The 13,244-nt window shown below is 39.5% G+C and overlaps 1 pseudogene; it reads right to left on the bottom strand.

Moving 5' to 3' along the window:
• Positions 1 to 6,279: 6,279 nt before the first annotated feature.
• On the bottom strand, positions 6,280 to 9,348 carry LOC116915304 (annotated as a pseudogene).
• Positions 9,349 to 13,244: the final 3,896 nt, after the last annotated feature.

The following is a 13,244-nucleotide window of genomic DNA, read 5'->3' as shown; positions in this document are numbered from 1 at the left end:
AGTTCAACTGTCGGAATCAAGGACCAATTGAAGGCGGCAGGTCTAGACACCAGCGTATTCACTGCCCACCTAACCCGAGGAGCAGCAGCATCCAAGGCAGCTGCCTCCGGAGCATCCGTTCAGGCCATTCTTAAGCAGAGTCATTGGGCAAGAGAGTCAACCATCGCAAGACCGACCGTGAAGTCAAATCGCAAGAAAACCTGTTGGAAAAAGGCAATCGCGTAGCCAAAATGGAAGAATTCTCCGACGCTTAGGGTTTCCTTTTACTGTCGATTCTTTGCTTTTAAATCGCAGTTAATGTCGAACTAATTTACAAATAATTGTAAATTGTTCGAGCGAGCGGAACTCGCGATGGAAAATTGTGATTGTTCTTAAATAAAAGTGAAGACATTACCTGTCTTCATTCACCCACCTTCCCACCCATTGACGAGGTGTTAATAAGCCTTCTTTGTTTCATTAGATCAAACTAGTTCAGTCGTGGTCCTCTGCACAACATGGGCTCAAGAAATCTTCGAGACCGGCGTTAATTCATCGAATTCATCACAGCTTCTCCCTAGTCCCACTAAAAAAATTTGGAGAAAAAAAGAGGGGGAACAAGAGGAAAAAGAGGTAAACAAGGGAAAAAAAGCTTATCCCCCCTTTCAGAGTTGCTGTAAATATTGTAAAACCCCTACTTACTTCATCTTTAAGTAAATAGCTTTTACTCGATTAAGGGAAGCTGCGGACTTAGTTCGATGGTATATTCCCGTAAAATGTTAACATGATTCAAACAAGTCGATGAATGTCTCAAACGATTGGAGGCATACATACAGGCCGTAGCCGTATAGCCAGCGTCAAGCACAACAAAGACACAAATAAGACAAGTTTAAACGGGGAACGAGCAAGCCAGTAGCAGGTCGAATAAACGACCTGACACTTGACTCGCGAAGGGGTGAATCAACACTAGACTGGGTGAACAGCCCAGCGTTGACTAACGAAGAATTACAATTGATGGGGTTTTATACGACAAACAAAGTCAACGCGATCACCAACGCAAGGTGAGCGTAATGAAAGGATGGAAAGGAAAATGACTTGTTTCCAGGAATGAGAGGGAGGATATTTTTCCAAGAAAGAGTGAGCTGATGCATTCCTTACATACCTTGGGGAAATGGGAGATTGCGTCCCGCAATCTAGCAAAACAAGACAATGACTGAAATTGGAACAGTGAGAAATGAAAGCTGATGGGAAACATCGATAAACGGAGCGTTCCAGCGAACGTATCTGTAAATAAAAATAAAAAGCGATAGCGAGTAGAATGTCAGCTCTTGGTTGTTCTTTCAGTGGCTCGATCTCTTGAACGTAAGGTAAATGAAGGCCCAGCAATGAATTCCGGTCGATAGAACTTCGTGGTTGGGATCGATGGTGATGATGATCCCATCGCTGCCACCAATATGTAAAACCCCTACTTACTTCATCTTTAAGTAAATAGCTTTTACTCGATTAAGGGAAGCTGCGGACTTAGTTCGATGGTATATTCCCGTAAAATGTTAACATGATTCAAACAAGTCGATGAATGTCTCAAACGATTGGAGGCATACATACAGGCCGTAGCCGTATAGCCAGCGTCAAGCACAACAAAGACACAAATAAGACAAGTTTAAACGGGGAACGAGCAAGCCAGTAGCAGGTCGAATAAACGACCTGACACTTGACTCGCGAAGGGGTGAATCAACACTAGACTGGGTGAACAGCCCAGCGTTGACTAACGAAGAATTACAATTGATGGGGTTTTATACGACAAACAAAGTCAACGCGATCACCAACGCAAGGTGAGCGTAATGAAAGGATGGAAAGGAAAATGACTTGTTTCCAGGAATGAGAGGGAGGATATTTTTCCAAGAAAGAGTGAGCTGATGCATTCCTTACAATATGCTGAATACAAGGTCGACACACAGTTAATGTCTTAACTTTTATTTAAGAACAATCACTACTGTCCATCGTGAGCTCCGCTCGCTCAAACAATTTACAACTATCATTAAAGAGTGAAAAAGAAGTTTTATTTAGTGTTTATGCCATACGAACTTAACGACTAAAGTTTGAACATTTCAAAGATTAAGGGCTTATGCCTTACGCCTTATGTAGCTTCGGAAGGTCATAATGCTTTAGAAAGGTGCCCCTGTTGACTGAACTTTTGGGGTCCAAATACAAACGAATGCAAAAATTGATTATTACGATGATAATAAAAAGAAAACCTTAATAAACCACAAATAAAACATAGCAATAAAAATGGAGTTTGGCTTTGCAATGTATGTGTTGCAGGCTATTCTACATACTGTACTAACAAACAATTAATCTTTACAATATTTTTGATAAACTATTGAATTTTCGGAAAAAATCAAAATTGGATGATTGATGAAGGTCCTCGATGGTTGAACTCTACCTGTATTTATGGCAGTCAGACATTCATAAAGTACCATACACAAATCACTTTTTTTCCTTTGAATTTTCATAGTAATAGCATTGGTAGTAAAGTAGACTATGGTATTACCATTGTAACGATCCGCCGACCAAATCAGAATTCAAACGGTAAAATTTTACGCGTTGCTTTTATTACCCTGTTTTGACTTCAAATTTTTTGCCTCAAATGACCCACTTTCTATTTTTATTACTCTAACGGTAAAGCCAGCCTTCTTCCGCTGACCTTATATTTTTGAACACGCCTGACCTCGTTCGACTTTAAATTCGACTCTCTGTTTTGCCGTATAAAAGACCGACAAACTTCACCAGCAGTCGGTCGAGTAACCAGTCGACCAGTGAGGCAGTCAGTGAGTCAGTCTTCTCCCGATTCCTCCCCCCTTCTGTTATCTTTTCCCTTTTGTTTTTGCCGCGGTTTTTTTTTGTAATGTAATTGGTGTTAAATTTAAATAAACATCATTGTGTCCCCAATTGTTTCACTATGAGCAATCCAAGGAAAACAAACTAATTTTATTGGCAGCTTTACCTTACCATGCAATTATTGAATCACACAATTAGATTCCCGTAAGATATTATGATAAATCCCTAGTAATTTTAGATCTGGGAGCTGGCATCAAGTTCTTCTTTAAACCAATGTTGTCTTCGAATTATTCGATTGAGCGGAAGCTTTGCTACCACAAAATTTTGTAGGGAAAAATAGAAAATAAAACATTTTTTCGAGATCAGACACCTGGCCGTTTGACTCGGTTCTCTTACCACTAGAGCTATTACAGTTTCAAAGAATAATGGAGAATGAAAACTGGGAATCAAGTATGAAACTCTGTTACAAAAATATATTAAAACTTTAATAATAAGAATAAGCCTTTTGGAGTATTTGTTATGAAATGAAATAATGATAAAACGTTTCGACGTGGTGACAAAAAAGTTGCGGGAGGGTTAACCGAGTAAGCAATTTTTGAAACTAGGTTAAGTAATAATTCGATAATAAGCTAATTTTTTAAAGAACAATGAAGAATTAAAAATATTTACATGTCCAAAAATTGGCATTTTTCAAATTATCGGGTCATGGCAAAGGATAATAAATGCTCTTTGAAAAAATTTTTTTAAGGTGCATGATTTTATGTGCTTATATAAAGTTTGAACATCATGAAAATACTTTTTTAAAATGGCTAATTAGACATAGCGATAGAAAATTGACGTCGCCTCCCATACTATTCTTATGTGGTGGACGGAGGACCTAAACACTTATCAGTATGAAGAGATCAAGCTGTTCTATCATCTGCCGACCTTGTGAACTGCAGGAGTAACCAGACCAATTAGCCAAGCTAGTTCATACTTGGGCTTCCTCCACTATTAATAGCGATGAACGGAAACTGATTACAAGCGAAAACTAAACCCAATCTATTTCCGTTTGGCATGCGAAAACGCTGCTAAAATCTTCTGTTTTTAGCTTAACTTTTCTAGCTCTAAAATAAAGAGTTTATAGAAACGTAACAGGCACATTTAAGTTATTTAAAAAAGAACCATAGCCCTGTTAGCTAAGAACCAGACAGTTATCAAGGTCAAGACAGTGCCTTGATATAAACAATTCCATTCAACCACCGTCTGAAAAACAATTCAACCAATCCGTCGTAGAATAAGTAAGGGATCCTACCGGCTGTTCCTACTACCATGAAGAGGCTTATCAAGAGAACCATTCGCAGCATTTGCACATTTGTACTGATAAAGAAAATAGCTCTGCCATCTGCTCCAACCACCTAGAAGAGACAAATCTCGAGGACCATTCAGTCGAACCAGTTTCAGTTATTCATATTGCGGTTTTTCCCGCAGTTTTTTTTGTGCGAATCCAGGCCCATTTCTAACTGCTATAACAAGACTGTGGAACCTTCTGCATTTTTATTCTCTGAAGTCGTTACAAGCAATTGGATTCTCTTGCCTTCTAGCAGCACATCGTTAGCTTAGCTTCGTAATCGGGAAATCAGAGGCCTTGAAAGCTATTCTTCTTTTGACACAAGGAAAAGTAGGTAAACAGTGGAAAAAATAGGGAAGGTGGTTGCTCCAGTGGCGAGAACAAGTCAGCAGACAATCAAAAAGACAGTCAAAACAACCTTTGCGCTAGTACCCCGCCACCATAAGACACCATGTAAAATAGTCCCGAAAACCTTTAGGGTTGAGACACTAAGGCTGGGTACTGTATTGTATATTGAGAATACAACTGGTTTCCAACAGTCGACGACGAACCCGTAACCTAGTGTCCAGGAACTTAATAATATATTCTTACGCTTCAACGAAATTTAGCATACAATACGTACCGAACTTCATTATATTTATGGATTTATTTAGAAAAACAATCCCTTCCACCTTTTTCTTGTACAATTATATCACTTTCAAAGAGGATAATTTCGAATGATTCACCACCCCTTTTCGGATGAATCGTTTCACTTTTGCATCTTCCTCGACCATCAACGCCTCTCGTACGTTTCTGACCTCCAGGACTACCCGTTTAACTTTTCATCCTTCTCCACCGATATGACTAAAGTCATTTTTTTTTTTACTTTTTCTTCGGATCATAAAAATATAATTTGAAGAGCCTTTGAAAACGAGCTCCCATTGTCTGTACCGTAATAAAGTAAGTTACCATTCAATGACCATATTGTATATACAAACACAAGTTTGTACAAGAAAATACACCCACGCGAACACATCACCAGTGTGTTCTCTATATATTTAAAAAACAGTAAACTGTAATGAGATAAAGTTTTATTTATGAATAGAGGACTATAACAGTTTATACAGCAGTGGTAAATAGGATAACACAGGAGGTTTTACAAAGCATGGTCTAAGCTGATGACCGGATACCTCGGAAGTAAACATGTATTTTTCGCTTCCATTCCCAAACGTTCACTCCCGCCAGAGTCATTAAGACGGTTAGCAGACCGGGATTAAGATTCGGGCCGGTTTCCAAAATATCGTTGAGGCTTGGGCCATACTTCGATTTGGCCACCCCATCGAATACCGGTCGAACTGTTTTTGTGGTTTTGTCCTGCAGGATTACAGGATGGTGTGGCAGATAAGTGTGGAGTCCTTCGTAGTTTAGATATGCCTCCTCTACGAAGTTTTAGACTCGCAGTTGGTCGATTTCCTTATGATAGGCTGAAAGAAGCTCTGGTGTTCTTTTGAGTTCTTTCAGTAGACTCTCCAATCTCACTTTTGCCATCAGAAAATCCTTTTCAACCTCCATTTGTCCATCTTCCATGGGATTGGGGTGCAGTATCGCCCATCTTCTTGACGGGTGATTTTGTCTCCATAAGAGCTGAGGAGATCGTCTGGCTCCACTGCATCACAGTCATCTAAGATGGCTAAATGTTCCGGTTTCCAAAACAAGGATAAATCAAAGTCTGTTTGCCGTTTCAATTCTTCTTTCACGATTTTCCGTTTTTCCTTTTTGCTTCTGGATGTATGATTGAGCTCCTGACTGGAAATTTCTTTCATAGGCCTCGGCTGGGTAGGCGAAGATTCCTTGTCCTCCTTACCGGCTTCCATTTTCTCCATATTTTCGGTAGGATTCGTAAAATAAATTTCTAAATCGAGACATCCGACTGCATTTGATGGTACTGTTTTGTATTTTGAAAAGCTAATGCATTGAAGCATTTTCTGGATTATCCCCTTTTCTTTTTTTGATCCTTTTCCCTTCCAAGCTCCAGCTATTATGCGACCTAGCTTTGTATTGTATGGTCTAAGGCCACACGGACTTTGGATAGCGGGTTCTTTAGGAAAGTTCTCGAACATTTGGTCGACTCTGATTAAAATGCAGACTTCTTTTTCCTAGCTGTTGGTTTCAAACCTGTCGTCAACCATTTTCCCATCTTCCAACCACAATTTCCTTGCGAATTCAGTGTGGGAGTAAGGTCCAGTGTCTCCAATGTAGTCTGTTTCCAAGGCTGGTAATTTGACTAGTGGGGCTTCCTTCCAGGTGTCCCGAAATACCAGTTCAATTGCGTTTATTTGTTCAACTGGATTGGGCCTTCTCTGTTCGAAGACTCTTGTGCCAATATTCTCCACGGCCACTACCTTCAAATTCAGCAATTTGGAAATAGATCTGGTTACCCAAGATCTATGACTACCATAGTCAATAAATAATATGGCAGTTGGTTTCTTTGCCACTGGGGCCTACCACCATCACCATGGCCGTTTTCACCACGAGATCCCCGTAGGTGTTTGCACAGGAGACAGATGCCATGACGTTCGTTGGGGCATTGTTTCCGTTTGCGGTCTGTAATGAGAGAACTGTAATGTTTGATTTTTTTCTAGATTAGGTTACTATCTGGCGGTAAACATAAACTTCAAATTAGTTTAAAGTCGAGAGATTCTTTATTCTTTCTGCTGGATTTTTATTCATTATTCTTTATTCTTTAAATTTTATGTCGTTTTACCGTGTCAAGTATAGCCGTCAGTTGATGATTTTGAATGTAAACATCATCCTATAATCATTTATTTAAGAAACATTAGTTTGAAACTGACATAGCACATTTCTGCCGTCGAATTTCTGATTAATGGCCGAACATCCGGTTGATATCCATGTACTCTACGAGTAGTTCCAGGGATGTCCGTCGGAAAGCAACAATTGAAGTGCAAATGGATGTTCAAAAATGTGATTCTACGGACGTCCATTCAACAGCCACGAAGATTTTTTAATGTTTTGTTTTTGATTGACAAAAAACAAGAACAGCAAAATAAAAATAATAGAAAGAAAATAATAAAAGTTATGCAAGTTTTAAAAATTGTACTAAGCTTCTAATTATATAAGACAGCTGTTGGGCATCCCCAGCAGCAAACATTTCACAAGTATTTCATAATATTTTGATTCAGTAGCAAAATATAATTGAAATGATGGCAGAATGGTGAGACACTCCAACTACGACGTGGGAGACGTTGGTTCCAGTCCTGACTCGGATATATTGTTCGCTTATAATGTCTTATTTATAACTAAAAGAAGTCCTGTCGGATGTTCTTATAATGTCCGACTGCATCTTCCCGGCAGGTCTTGTAATATTTAGTCGATACCCTAGGGACATCCAGTTCGGAGATCAGGCAGTTCCACGGATGTCCGTAGGTTATCAACCTTATCCGCGTTGGATAAACTGTGGATGTCCGTGGAACTGACCTGTGCTTTGTGGGGATGGTGGTTTAAGTTTCTTAAAAAAATCGTAATAAATTCGAACTACACATGAAAATTATACTTAAGCAAAAATTTACACTAATAATAATGCTAAAATTAAAAGACACTTTTTCTCAAGAGGGCCTAATGGGACTAAAACACGAAATGGGATTGGCTGAATTCCGAAATGGTGCAAATTAGCATCCGCTGAAGGTCTAATAGGCTGAAAACTGCAACAAAGCTGGACAGAGCTTTAAAAAATCAGCCCGATGGCACGTGTGGAACTGAAATCTGGAATGCAGGAATTTCGCAAAAATGTATTCTTTTATAGCTTTAGTAGTAGGCTAACTATGCAGGTAGCAGACAGTAATCGGCAATTTGACTAAATATTTTCAAATGCTAAACAGAAACAATTACTCAAACCAAAGACTAAAATCTGGAATTTAAACTTGTAGGACCTTTATATTGTATTCTATTTTTTTATTTAATTTTGGATCGCATCGACCAAAAAATAAGAACAGAATAATGCTAAGAATTATTCGAAAATTATGAATAAGAATAAATAGAATAAAAATTTATTCGAAAATAAGAATAAGAATTTATTTTTTTTCTTATTCAAAATACGTTTTTTTATTCGAAAGAATTTTATTCGTCCGTTTTTCAAAAAATAAACCTCGTACTCCAAGAAAAGAATTTTACACCACCTTTCTCCGTGGCTGAATCTATAGACACAAAATTTATGTCTTAATTTGGTACGTACAATACATCCTTCAGTATTCCGGTATAGGGTTGGTCACCAATGGAGGTGGTAAAGACCACATCTCAAATTCCTTCAACTGTGAGACATTTTTCACTAACTCCTGGGACTATCGAGCTGTTGGTAAACTTTTACAGTCTGCTTAACATTTTTGAATTTCCTGACATGTGGTGGGTGGCACCGGAGTCCGCATACTACACCAGTTACTTCGGCAACTTCCATTGAATCTTCAGAAATGTGAAAGTTGTGATCAACTTCTTGAGCGGCTAACATTAACATATTGATAAATGTTTTGTCCTCGTTTCTGGGATGATTTTCGCATTTTTTGGACAAGTTCGTCTGTTGGGAAAATCACAGTACACATTCTGCCTTTTCCTCCAGCTGTTTTGTTGTGTTCGAGTCTGCCACCAGCTTGAATTCTGACGAACTTCATGATAATTTCCTCTTCGGTGTTGATGAGTTGCAATAAATACTTCAGCAGGTTTTCTAGGACTGGTTTCTTGAGTTTCAAGTTTTACAGTCCTCATTCTTCGTTCTTCGGCCAGAAGTCGAAGTTTGAGTAGTTCCGTAGTCTGCATAGATTCTTGGTATGTATCGCACACAATTCTTAAATGCTGAAACTGAGTTGGTAAGATGTACAATTGTGTTAGTGGTTTGTACTTCTGTAATAATCGCTTCTTCTAGGTCTTTTACTTGTCTGCCTAACTTTTAACCGATATTATTTTGGGTAGCATGTCTTGTAATTGATTAAATTTGTACTCATAAAACTGAGACCACAATCGCTTTTGTTAGCAATTGGTCTAAGCGTAAACCTAGTTTATAGTCGTGACAAAATGTCTGCAGAGGTATCACTACTGATGAGATACTCTTTCATCTTGTCTTTGACCGTTGCATAGATATCGATACTTGCCAGAGTGTCGAGCTGATGCCACAGTTTTATGGCATTATTGTTGGTCACTACATCGTCGGTATTTTTCATCTAGTGAATAAAATAAATTGGCTCATTGCTGATACATACAGTCATGTGTGGAAGTTTCTTTAGCAGACAAACTGCTATATGCTATTTTATTTTACTTTTATGGAAGTTTACCGTACCCCCTTATGCTCTCCCCTATTCATATGTTCTTTCTTTTCTTTTTTTTTTACCTGTCTTTCATCTTTCCCACCTCTTTTTACTCTTCCCCTTTCAGCTCCAAAGAAAATTCAAGGGCTGTCATGTCAGTTATGTCGTTCGCATTGGATCTTGACCATTCTTTCTGCAATTTTAAAGGAATCATTTTCATTAATTTGGTGCTGAGGAGTCCCCCAGAGGTCGCTCTTTGCACTCCGAGTTTCTCCAAGGCGTTTACATGTGATTGTGAGTTATAGTCTCCGCAGGGCTGATACGTCTGTCATTGATTTGACGGGAGTAAGGCTGTCTAATTTGCATATGTGAGGTTTGGCATTAACCCTTTTTAATTCAGCAATGGCTATGTTGTATTGGCTGCAGTTAGTTCCAGTACAGTTACGCCTCCCCTTTGAGATATTATTTTAGGTAGTTGAATATTTGGAGATCTGAAATTGTGGACGAGTGGATGGAGGCGTTGAAGCTCTCCCAAAATGACGTCCACTCGGGAATATCTCATTTGAAATGTTTCTTTGCCTTTGATGTTAGGATTGTGGTCGCGTTGATTGTTGCATAGGTACGGCTGCCACTGGAGTAGGAGCGCCTGCCACTGGATTAGTGGCGGCTTCTATTTGTGCTGTAGCTTTTGTGATGCGAATGCTTGCTGTTGTTGTGTAAGGAAGTCTTGTAGCAGCTTGTATAAATCTGATCCCGTTTGATCCCTTCTTTTCTCTGCAAATCTTGAAACTGGGCGTCCAGTTGGTGTTTGTACTCGTTGCGTTTATTTTTTGCGAGGGCCTTTCTCATTTCTTCTTCTATTTCCGCTAATGTGGATTAGTCTTGCTCGTCCTGCTCCTCGGTGGCGTTTGAAACTTGCAATTTGCTTCGTCACTGGCCTTGATGAATTTTTGGTAACGTTGCTTTAGGAGTTCAGTTACATGGCAATCTCGTTTTCCAATTCTGCTGTCATGGAAACAATTTTTTTAAGTTTTTTTTTTCTCCATCGTCCTTGTGAGGGGGCCTTTTTGGCCCGAACGTGTTGCCATTAAGTACACCAGGAGTAATAACGCCTGCAAAACAATTTGAGCTTCCCTTGGTAAGCTCCGTAGATTGCGTGGCAGGTTGTTGTATGGAATTAAGAGGAAGGGAATAGCAGGAAGCAGACCAATTTTGAACTTCGTCAACGAGCAAAAACATAGAAGACGCAATTCATAATGGCTACCTTTGTTTCCCCCTATCTCTTCCTTCAAATGGCAGACCGAACAGCCGCAGCTCTATCTATAGAGCTTAACATGCGCAGCTCAAAGCTCTACAATGCAAAAGGTACAGTGCCGGTCCAGTTATAAAACCGCCTAGCTATGGAACCGGCTCGGTTATCGAACCGATTTTTCTTTGCCGTGTTTCAGCGCCACCGTTGGCCGTATTATGAACTATATCGATTTTCTATGACGGGAATGAATGGGTTTTGCCTTTTAAAACATGCAAAAAAATATTACTGTAATGGGTTTTATCTTTTTAGGCAATGTTGTACATCGGTTCAATGACCCAACTAATAATAGGCGTTAAAGTTATTCATACCAAATACAATAATAATAGGCGGTAAAGTTATTCCTACCAAATACAATAGAATACAATAGCTTCCACTATTCATTCTTATCTTCTAGCATCTTGTTCCATTCCAGTCCTTCTACCAACTCTAATTTCTTTTTCCTTCTGGTATGACAACAGTTCTTCTAGTTCATCAAACCACTTCCTCTGTGAATGGTCCCCCACCAATGAAGATACACTAGTATATCACCATTCATAGCCATAGACTATATTACACATATATTAAAAATCTTTTTGAGTTAGTCATAGCAGCGGTTCGAACACGGGACTCTAGATCTATAGCGAACAGCATTACCACTCTGCTGTGTGCTCTTACATTCTAAAACCGTCAAAGTTTGAGGGATAAAAGAACCGACGATAGGTGGCACTAAGATCGGGTGCTTGGTTATAGAACCATTCAGCTATAGAACCACACACAGGCCGGTTCTATAACTGGACCGGCACTGTACCCCCGTTACTACTCCTCCGCTCGAGACATCTTGTTTTTGTTTGCTGGAACTAGCTAAATTTAAAAAGAAAAGGGGGCTTGGTTTTCCTTGCTCCTATCTTCGAACTTTTTTCTTAGGATAGATCCGATTTTGATGGGTTTTTCCGAATTTTCAGTTATTGGCTGCTTAGTGGTTCACACCGGGTTCCCACTTTTGGATTTCCCTGAATGAAGTGGAGAAAAAAAATAAGTTGAATATTTTTACTTTGGGTTTCTGATGTGGGGAATTAGGAATTCGGCTCTTACTTAGCTTTCCGTAACTTCGAACGATTGACCTTGTTGTCAGTATTAAATTATGTCACAAAGTTTAGGCAATGGTTTAACACGTTTTTGGAAGGTTTTACATTAAATGGGGTACAATAGACAGTTTTCAAATAACATGAGAATTATCAAGGCAAGATTGCAAGCATTGGGAAGAAGAAGTTGTGAAATACTAGAAAAAAATTATCATAGTTTGTTTTTCTGATCGCTAGATAGCATGGGTATGAAATTTTGGTAAGAAAAATAGAAATTTTCATTTCTGAAAAAAGGGTCTTTTGACCGTTAGGTTGCGTAAACGTTCCATTCTGAAACTGATTTTTTTTTAAACATAAGGGTAAGTTGTAATTCTGAACGCTAGATGGCGTATGCATTTAGTCTGAAAGAGAAAAAATGAAATAATTTTAAAAAGGAAGAATAGTTCTGATTTCAAACGCTAGAGGCCACCCGAAAGTTTTAAAAAAATATAAAGACTATGTGAGAAAGTTTTGTTTTGTGTGGTGGAGTTCAATTACTGAATTGCCCTCAAAGTTAAGAAGAAAAAAAGGAATATGGTTTTCCTGAATGGTTTTTATTTATATTGCAAGATTTTTTAAATTTCTTGTAAAGGTTGATTAGGTCGTTGCGTTCCTCATCGATTATTAGAATGTCTTCCTCTTCTTCTTCCCCCTGATCCGCGGGATGTGGAGCCTGGATTTTGTGCGGTTCGTTCGTTCATCGGGTTGGGTCGTTGTTCGGGTTAGAGGTTGGATCGTCCAAAAGGCTTTTCGGTGTGAATTTCGGTGTGAACGTGGACGAGACGTCGAGTGGAAGTGCTGGGGTAGTTTTGCGATTTGGGCCGTCTAGAAGAGTTTTCGCGCGCTGTATTTTCTAATGAGATAGGGCTTTGGCGGCCCGTTAACTCTAAGCCAGGAGGGATGCAGTGGCTCCGGTTTCCATCAGACGGTTGAATGAGGTACTTTTCTTCGGCTCGGGTTGCTCCGTGGGTAACCCGCTTGGAATAGACTTTGTTCCTACTCCTTTTCTAACCTCGTCGATTGGTTGATACCGGGTGTCTCCGGAATACTTTGGGGTGACGGCCTCCTTTAATTCCGATAATGGCATATGCTTCATCAGGATCGGGAGGGGTCTTCCGGGTTCGATGTGACAGCTGCTTCCTCGGCGTGGCAATTTTGTTCGCGGATCTGGAGCCTTCCTTCGGCACTATTTCTAAATTGCATTGGTATCTCGCTCCGCTCCAGGACCACACCAGGCCTGCCGCCTTTTTCTGCACCCTTTTGATTTTTTCCGTCTTCATTCCTTAATTTTTTTTTTGGTTTTGGAGACCCTAGGTACTCCGCTAAAGCAGAAAAAACAAAAACATTATTAGGAGGGTAAACCTCCAACAAGGGGGTAGGAATGTGGAAGGGGTGGCCCC

The sequence above is a fragment of the Daphnia magna genome, unplaced genomic scaffold (genome assembly GCF_020631705.1).
Source record: "Daphnia magna isolate NIES unplaced genomic scaffold, ASM2063170v1.1 Dm_contigs103, whole genome shotgun sequence".
Classification (NCBI taxonomy): Eukaryota; Metazoa; Arthropoda; class Branchiopoda; order Diplostraca; family Daphniidae; genus Daphnia; species Daphnia magna.
This window is presented reverse-complemented; position numbering and strand designations above follow the sequence as displayed.